The sequence below is a fragment of the Ambystoma mexicanum genome, chromosome 4q (genome assembly GCF_040938575.1).
Source record: "Ambystoma mexicanum isolate Mex_15411 chromosome 4q, UKY_AmexF1_1, whole genome shotgun sequence".
NCBI classification, from domain to species: domain Eukaryota; kingdom Metazoa; phylum Chordata; class Amphibia; order Caudata; family Ambystomatidae; genus Ambystoma; species Ambystoma mexicanum.
The window spans coordinates 666,822,863-666,829,177 of NC_090928.1; the positions used below are offsets into that span (position 1 = coordinate 666,822,863).

At 42.5% G+C, this 6,315-nt stretch overlaps 1 long non-coding RNA gene across 2 annotated transcripts; it reads left to right on the forward strand.

The window, feature by feature from the left end:
- The first annotated feature begins 430 nt into the window (after positions 1-430).
- On the forward strand, positions 431-5,377 carry LOC138467917 (uncharacterized). Of its 2 annotated transcripts, XR_011268166.1 has the most exons (4): positions 431-626; positions 1,947-2,372; positions 3,756-3,808; positions 4,157-5,377. It is a non-coding gene; the product is annotated as an uncharacterized lncRNA (long non-coding RNA). The 2 variants fall into 2 exon arrangements; XR_011268165.1 differs by lacking the exon at positions 431-626 and having other exon boundaries at positions 653-2,372.
- Positions 5,378-6,315: the final 938 nt, after the last annotated feature.

Consider the following 6,315-nt stretch of genomic DNA (forward strand, 5'->3'; position numbering starts at 1 on the left):
TAGTAAAGATGATCACAGTACAGCTTATGGATAGGATGCCATGGCCCCTTACACATCAATGAAAGGAAAGACACGATTACACGGTTAGGGTTAGGCCTCGTTGGTGATACCAGGCTAATGATGAAACTAAAAGGCGTGGCGCCTGGCCATGATTCAGACCATTGAGCTGGGGTCTAGCTGTTCGACCTCGATGCCTGCTTTATGAACCAGCAGAGATATCTTATCAGGCAGGTTATCGAGCATTGGCCTAGATTAGAAAGACGGCGCCTATTCCCAGAAATCGCGCGCCGGAGCCTACGCAGGTCATCCATGGGGCTGTCAGTCACGGGGGAGGGGGGCCTTAGCTCAGCGAGGCCGCCTGCGCACTTGCTGCGTTTCGCCTGATTCAGCAGTCTTGGCATTTTTTCAGTGACTAAGGGTTTGGCTGATATTCTGCTCTGCGAAGCATACAATAACGAGAGCTGACATGCCGCGGCCAAAGCTCGACGCTGCTGCCTGGGAAAGCTCCAAGCAAAAATAAACATGTTGTTGCCATGGAGTCTCCCTCTTCCGGCTCGGCTCCTATCCTCTCGCGAGGCGTTTGCGAGCGTGAGAGGCACAGGCACTGCCAAGCAACATGGCCCGAGGTCTGCTTCGAGTTTACAGTGAAGGGCTCAGTCTGATTATGTTAACTGTGTGGGGTTGTGCAAATGAAGAATGTTTGCTAGATTGTATTTCGGTGATCTTGTAGTCTAGCGGGACAGTTAATGGGAAAATTATACGGGGTGGGGGGGAATGGGGGCTGCGGGCGCTTCTATGCAGTGGTGGATTAAATGTAGTTGTAAACGCGTTTGCATCTCCGGTTTGCTTTCCTCTTACGTCCTGGAAGAGCAACCGTGTTATGCCTGCATGAGATTTGCAGAAAGGCATTTTGTTTTTGGTGCTGGGTAACTAGACTGCATGGAGGAGAAGTGTTGAAAGCGGGTGGGATCTTATCGGAAGTTACTGGGCTAATTTTCTTGCGTTTTCTTATTTAGGGTGATCGAATGAGTGCCTTTGAGCTCATTTTAATAATGACCGTAAATTTCCCAGAGCAGACTATTTGCTTGCAAACAGGCCACCGCCTTGAAAAACAAAGAAAATGCCCGGGAGGGTGACGGGAGGCGTTAAGACAGGTGCAACACCTTTATGCCTGTCTTGTGAGGCTTCATTCATGCTCCAGCTACTTTGAAAATTAGCCCCTTTATATCAAAGTGACACAATTTCTTGAAACATGTTAATTTTTTATATCCTTTTTTTCTGGTACATTTATTTAGTTGAAATCAAGAAAACTACAGCTCCTGGATGATGTTGATTTGCTAAATTATTATTAATTTATAGTATTTAAACACTAGACCCAGAACTCTGGGGATTTAATGGCATCATAATCATAGGCAAGATTGCCCAATGTCGTCATGTAAAGAGGTCCTAATCTGGGCCATTCGGTAAGGACATGTTTAACAGTCTCCCCATTTGTCCGCCCCTTACATATTCTACAGAATCTGTCTTCCTGCGTTTGCTTCCATTTTGCTCCGCATATGGCACGAACAGGGAGCTGATTTGTACCCATTTGCAAACGAAGACTGCACAGCAGGATCAGGGCAACGTAACATATAAAGTTGTGGCTTCATATATGTATGGACTATCTGAGCCACCTGCGAGTATCCATGCAGTTGCGAAAGATGTTCATAATTACATTGCCACTCCCACTTAACAAGCCGTCTCGCAAAGGCTTCTTTTAATGTGTGGACGTTAGCACATCGTTTTAAGTTGGGAGACCAATTTATTCTAACACACGAACAATGCCACAAAATGATTTTCTATGTTTGAGGCATGTTCAAGACAATGACTGTCCCCAAGTTTAGCCAGTAATGGGCATTGGGGGGACAGTTTTGCCTTCAAGAAAATATTTCACCTCTACATTTTAGGAGCAAACCTTTTAATGAAACCAGGCCTAATTCAAGACGGACATACTCAATTGATGCAGACCGTGGGAGCCCCCAAAAGATTCCACCAAAAGAAGCCCTCCATCACATCTAACCATCTCAGATCCTTAAGCGCCAAAGCCTCAGTTTAAACCATACAGGACCGAAGGGGAAAACCATTGCTTACAGAGGGCAACCACAACCGCTAGAGAAAAACCATATGTCCTGTCGCGAACATACAGAATAAGTAAGTAATTTGTTTGGCTCTTCTGGATTTGGTTTCAACTATGGCACTGTATCCACGGCAGTTCGACATCTCCAAGCCCAGATACCCAGGATAGCACTGGGGCAACACACTAGTCTCGGAAGCAAGACCACGCAGAGCAACAGTGGTTGAATCCTGGATCCGCGCCTAGAAACCAAACTCAGGTACGGTATTAGGCGCTTATAAAAAAAACAATTAAATAAATACATTATATGTGTCTGTGTAATCGATAATTCCCAAACTGGTGTTCAGCAGCTGTCCATTTACCTTCTTTACAGAAACCAGCATAGTTTTGGTTTTATTTAGGTTTAAAGTCAGCATAGATTTCATGCCTGTCAAAAGTTGATCGAATACCACATAGATTTGCTAAATGAAAACCCATGGCCTGACTTGGAAATAGGTGTCCCGGTGATATGGAGACGCATGGACATACTGTTTATTGAGGCGCAGGGAAAAAACAATTGTCCCCATTAAGAAGAAAATATTTATACCCAATATGTTGCAGTTTTTCAAGTTTTTGGCAATGGGGACAGGATTTGGAATCACAGAGGATAACAGCTCAGAGCAGATTATGTTTAGAAGACTGACTGGGTTTCATTTAACAGGATAACTGACATTTTTGATTTCCAGGCACAATATCATTGCACGTGTCCTGTTTACGCGAAAAAGATGTTTGTGCACAGGTAGAAAACAAGCTTTACCAAAGTCAACAGTTTTGTTTTGTGTACAGTGAAATAGTTTTCTTAAGTACTCACACGATTTTCCCAGTGTTACAATCACATGTCCAGGTTATAATAATTTGTCAGATGTCATAAATTCACATACTCAAATCAGACATGTACTACCACCACATAGCATGATAATCACATCATTGCCAGGTACTCGTGCAAACTGCCAGCTTTTGCCATCAGACAGCAACAACTCGCAGTTTAGTAGGTATTTCAATCATTTGCCCATATACTTGTATTATAGTCCATCAACTGCCACAGTCTGCCAGATTTTCCCATCATATGCACAAATACTCACTCCATTAGATAGTGATTGCTATTATATGCCCAGGTACTAATGCCAGTTTCAACATACTGCCATCACATACTCATTCTCACCATACCCTCACACCACCCCCACTCTCAGCTTTTCCCCTATATACCCATGTGCTCAGACCATTTGGCAGATGTTACCATTTGTAAAAGTACTTGCCTCATATCAGAACATTTTATCAGAAATTCTTGGCTACAGCGGTTTAGTCTAACATGGCATACTTACCCGATCTCTCAGCATTTTATACCGCACCTATGCTCCTTATTGTGTATCTGGATGCCGCGTATCTCCTTTGTTAAACCATAAAGGAGTAATGACACATAACATTGCATTTCGGAGGCTTTTTTAGCAAGAGAGCTATAAGTTAACGCTAGCACAAACCTTAATGTCAATGTAAAACGCTTCACACTGACAGGAATACTGAGACAATACTGTGCTGCTTCTGAATGATTTACCTAACCAATATTGATATAACAGGTGACGATGTCAATATTTTACATTTGTAGGGATCTAACCCCTTTATTGTGGAGGATTAATAGGGGCACAAGAGGAATTCAAGGTAATAATTCTAACATTTACTATGAGCTTTTGAATGAATATATTGTTGATTTATACCTACCATCAAATACATTACCTAATAAGTGTCTTGCATTTATCTCTCTCAAAAACACCCCTTCTGTGACCACCCCCTTTTCCCCACCCCATTTATTGTCTGGCTTTTTATTTTATTTTGTCCTTTCATTTAATTTTCATTAAAATTCATTTTTCTTGTTCGCTTATTTAATGACTGAACGTTATTTAATTTGTTTATCTGTACACGCCAATTCATGGAAATGTCTCATTATATTATTTGTTTCACGTAAAAAATGTTTTGTTATGACTATATGGTGCTATGACTGATTAATAGCCCTGATTTGAAAAAGGTCTCAGGGAGACCGAAACACGTGTCATCACTTTAAGGGCACTTTGAAAATAAAACAACCTCTTTGAACATTGGGCGCAGTCTTTTTCTGGGTTATTTATACCTTATTCATATCAGAACATGACTGGATGACCTAATAACATAACCTCCTTATCTCCAGTCCCTCCATTACAGGGGTTTGAAATAGCTTCAAGGTGCTCGTAGGCACCAACCATGTGACCTTACCTTACGGCTTGGAAGTGCACCCATTTCCCTTGCACCTAAATACTTCCCTTTCTTCCACACCCCTCCCTATCCATCCGTCTCCTGGAGCATTTGGAACAGCATCCGAGTCGCATGTTAAGCACAATGTCTGTGACCTATCAAATGTCTATTTGAAAGATGTTTTTCTCAGCTTGATTTAATTTCCAATTACTGTTCCTAATGGCTGGAAGGAGAGATTACACGGCTTCAATAGATGCTTCTGTGGCAGTAAAATCTAGAAGAGGGCTCTTTGTTAATATAATTACATAAACATGACATAATGACTCAGCGAATGGCATGGAATGGAATCAGGCTCTGCTAACATAAGCTATTCTAGCCCCTCCCAGAGGCCACCTGCTGCTTGAATTTCAAGGAATCTGGGCTCTCTTAACTGAAGCTGTTCTAGCACCTCCCAGAGCCCACGTGTTTCTGAAATTAGGGTCTCCTAACGAATTCCAGTTTGTAAGCTTGTGGTCCATCTTGTCTACTTACGAATTTTAAGTACAAGTCAATAAAACATTTTTAAATATAAAGGATTGTATGAGGTTGAGAAGAATTTTACTGAAGGGTTTGCACATACATGCAAACATACTTGCTTATAGACTCTTAAAAGAGGTGCCAAGTCTAATTCGAAAGTATGTCCTTTTTAATTACTTCAAACAATTTTTCAGCCCTTGTGGGCCAGCCCTTACGATAACACGTGTTTCGGTTCATGTGCCTTTTTCAAATCTGGGCAATGTTGAACATCTTCCTGAAAGTCTACTCTCTTGTCGTTCGCCCCATGTTATTGGGATAATCCCACCTGCCGATTCTATTGCGATTCACTGGCATGTGTTCATTCGCGCGACGCTTGGACAGAAAGATATAGAAATTTAGTGGATACACCTGGCTCCCACATACACTATATTGGTGATTCATTTTGTAATAAAGCATCCTGAATGTAATTCATTCATACCACATTAACTTATTCTTCTGTTTTATTAATGTGTATAGCATTGATGGCAACAATTTAAGGCAAAATACAGTACAAATGTAAGTGTAAATTTAGAATTTGTCTTTACTATCGAAAACCTTAATGATGATTGTTAAGACGGATTTCTGAACTCTGTCCTGGTGGCGCAGAAGTTCAGAAGGCCAACCTAATTACATGGAACAGGGTAACCTCTGGACAAGCCAGAGCAATCAAGGTAGCGATCGCGGCGGTCAAGACTAGGTCTCAAGAGGGGTGAGGGTGACTGAAAGCCCGCAATGAGCACACAAAGCAAGAGCGCTTACAAACTACTCCAAACAGTTGTTATATCAAAAATAGATACACATTTATTTTAAGGCCTTTAAAATAATGACCGTAGCGAGAAAATCACAATATCACAATATTAAACCAACACATACCATATCAACCCAATATATATACAAATACACAGTCGCAAGCGTTTTAAGCACGAAATGTGTAATCCACCTGAAAGGGAAGGAAAACAGGCAGTGCGATAACGCTGTAGACTCAGTTCGCCTTCAGAGGCACCTAACTAGATGGAAGTCCGAGCCTTGCGAAGAGTGGAGCCTTGTGCTCAAAGTACCTGCCACGCCGGTGCCAACGGGCAAAAGGGGAAGCTCTTCGGAGGAAGTCAGGCAGTTCGGGTTAGTGCATAGCAGAAGGAGAACAGGTTCCGCAACTCAAGCGCAGCCTCCACAGCGAGCAGAAGCAGAGCGCGAGTACGGCAAAAGGGTGCTGTTTTTACACAGCAGGGAAAAGCAATGGGATACTGCAGGAGGGCGACCAGATCCTAGCTATACTACTCACAGGTCCCCGAAGCAAGCAAACCCAGGCTTCTCCACGTTAGTTTCAGCAGCTGGCAGGTTCAGAAGAGCAGGAACGCCTCGTAGTCGTGTAGAGCAAAAAGACG